Below are 3,167 nucleotides of genomic sequence, written 5' to 3' on the forward strand. Positions count from 1 at the left end.
CCAGCAGGTGTGGGCAGGTTTGGCTAAAAGGGGCAGTGGGGTGTGAGGGAGGAGGAGGGCCGCGTGGCCCGGGAGGCAGCATGGATGCGCTGCAGGGCCAAAGCCACAGTAGCCAGGCTCCCCCCCCCCCCGCCCCCAGCTCAGCGAGGCTGACCGGGGGGCTGGGCCCTCCGAGCGGCCATTCCAGAAGCTACATGTCCTCCTGCTTCGCCAAGCCCCCTTGAGATCTGTCTTTTTTTCTTTCCTGGTCAGTCCTGGTCCTGAGGCTTAAACCTGAGGCCTGAGCTGCTGTTGCTCAAGGCGAGCGCCCAGCCACTCTGAGCCACCACGCCACTTCCGGTTTTCTAGTGGTTCACTGGAGAGAAGAGTCTCACAGACTTTCCTGCCCGGGCTGCTTTGAACTCTGATCCTCAGATCTCAGCCTCCGGGGTCAGCTAGGCTGACAGGTGGGAGCCACCGGCTCTGTCTAGTGGTGAAGAGGTGTCTAGCCTCAAGTGTGATTCTGGGGGTGTCAGAAGGACCCGGGGAGGATTTGGGCGGTAGAAGTGCGCGGCGTCGGCTGTGGGGCTGGCACAGGGACCCTCCTCATCCGGCTGGTAACACTGTGGGCTCCAGGGGGCAGCACCGCATCTGCTCCAGCACGGGTGGGCACGGGAGGGGAGCTGGCTTTGTGAGTTCAAACCCAAGGCCAACCAAGGAATGAACCTGCCGGAGGCCTCGGGTAGGAAGAGAGCTTCCTGTCGCTCAGGGTGTTCAAGCCGGGGTAAGTGGGGGGGCCTGGGGAGAATTCATGCACTAAGTGGGGTGGTACCTGGTGATTTTTGTTTGGGGGAGGGTTGTCCCTCCTTCAGGGTAAGAATAGCTCTGTGTGTGTGTGTGTGTGTGTGTGTGTGCGTGCATGTGCACATGTGCCCATTGTTTGTCAGTACTGGGGCTTGTTTGCTGTCTCTTAGCACTCAAGACTAGCCCTCTACCACTTGAGCCATACATACCACTGCTTCCAGCTCTTTTGGTGTTTAATTGGAGATAAGAGTCTCACGGACTTTCCTGCCCAGGGCTGACTTTGAACCTCCATCCTCAGATCTCAGCCTCCTGAGTTGCTAGGATGACAGGCGTGAGCCACCAGCGCCCGGCTTTCAAGGAATTTTTAGTGGACAGAGACAAAGGCCCAGGCGACATGTCCCTCCCCTCCCCTCCCCACGCCTCCTTGGCACCTGACCTTTGGAACATCATCTCCCCCCCTCCCCCTTAAGCCTCCACCCAGCCCTCTTCCCCTCCAAGCTTGGGCGGGAGCCAGCCAGGAAAGGGCTCTCTTCCTCTTCCTCAAGTGGAGGCCTGCCCATTCTCCTGAGCTCTTTCAACGGTACATTCTCCGGAGCGCTTTCTCTCCTAGTATTCCTCCTGCTGCCCGTCTCCCCCCTCCCCCCACATCTCCTTCCTAACCCAGACTTAGGGCAGCAGCTCCATTTCTGCCCACTCCAGAAAGTTCTCAGCAGGGCTCCCAGATCCAGGGCTGACCCCACAGGAGCAGACATGGTCTTGCTTAGCTTGTCTGCCCTGGAAGAGTGGGTCCACCGGAGAAGGGGAAAGATAGACAGGTGGCCAGCAGGCTGGCAGGTGTCTGGGGTGGACGGAGACCCGCTCAGCTTGCGGTGTCTGTCTGTCCTGGAATTCTGACCTCCCATCTTTCTCTCCTAGGTGGCAGGGAACCAGGGCTCCTGGGATTCGCTGGTGAGCCAAGTTCAGTAGACATCTCAGGAACTCACATGCTCAGAGAGAGACATGTGTGTGTTTCCTGGTCCTCTGAGTGCGGTGGACGCTGGGCCTCGGTGCCCTGCCAGGGGGGAGCCCCAGCCTGGCCGAGCCGGTCGGTCAGAGGCCATCAGTTCCACCTCCTCCCCAAACCCTGGCTATCAGAAGGGATCTGCTTAGCTTTGAAGGGCTTTACTTCTAGTCTCTTCTTGATCAGCAGTGGAGGGTCTGCTGGGGAGTCTCCTCACCCCGGCTGGCAGGGAAGGAGAGGGGCAGGGCTTGCCCTCGGATTGGCAGGCTGCTGAGCCGGGTCATGCTCTCCCTGGGACCCCTGGGTTGGCCGCACACTGGGAGTCGGTAGGATGTAGGGTGTGACAGGCAAGCCCCCCAGGTGCTCTGGACTGCTGCTGACCTCCAGCAGAAGGCCAGTCTCCTTCATTGTCTTGTGCTCTTACTTGGCTTTTTTAGGCAAGTCTGGCCCTCTACCCCTTGCATCATGCCTCCAATTCCAGTGTCCTCCTTGTGTGTGTGTGTGTGTGTGTCCTTGGGCTTGAACTCAGGGCCTGGGTGCTGTCCCTGAGCATTTTTTTTGGGGGGGGAGGGGTCCAAGTTAGTGCTTTACCACTTGAGCTACTGGTCTGCTTCTGGCATTTCATAGGTAGGTAATTGGTGATAAGAGTCTCACTGTTGTTCCTGCCTGGGCTGGCTTCGTACCCGGCCCCACAGATCTCAGTCTCCTGAGTAGCGAGGTGTACAGGTGTGAGCACCCGCAGCAGCTCGGGGTCCTCCCTTTCAGCCGCCATTCACCCCCTGCATGGACCCAGCAGCGTCCGGCCCTGACCCCACAAGCACCACCATGGCACAGACCGGGCGTGTGGCCAGGGCCCCTGGCCTGCCGGCTTGTGCCCTGCAGCCCTCGTTCCCCTCCCCCTGCCCTTCCCCCTCAAATTTTACCCCTGCTTCTGATGCCTGCGGCTTTTTACAGGAGATGCCGGGGTGCATCCTTCTCTCTTTAAAAAAAGGACCAGAGCACCTTTAGGACATCATTTTTTTGGTGGTGGTGGTGGTGGGGTCTGGGCTAAATCCTCTGCGTGCTGCCCTGCCTGCTGGCCGAATGACCCCTCCAGTGGCGGAGAAGAGGGGTTGGGGGGGAGAGGCTCCCTGGGACTCTGGTCCCCAGTGTCCGGGCCTGTCCAGCAGCAATGGAGAATCCATTCCCAGAAGGTCACTGGCACAGGCCGGGGTCCTCCCCTCCCCCGTGGGCCCCAGGCTGGTGGGGGGGGGTAAGAGGCTCTAGGGGAGGGGGTGGCGGGGGGAGGGGGGCGGCCCTGGCAGAGGCGGGTTCTTTACTCTCTCACTTCTCTCGTCCAAGTTCAGGCTCAGCAACAGGGCCACGCCGGGGCGGGGCGCCCCGT

This window comes from Dipodomys ordii, unplaced genomic scaffold (assembly GCF_000151885.1).
Source record: "Dipodomys ordii isolate 6190 unplaced genomic scaffold, Dord_2.0 Scaffold15, whole genome shotgun sequence".
NCBI classification, from domain to species: Eukaryota; Metazoa; Chordata; class Mammalia; order Rodentia; family Heteromyidae; genus Dipodomys; species Dipodomys ordii.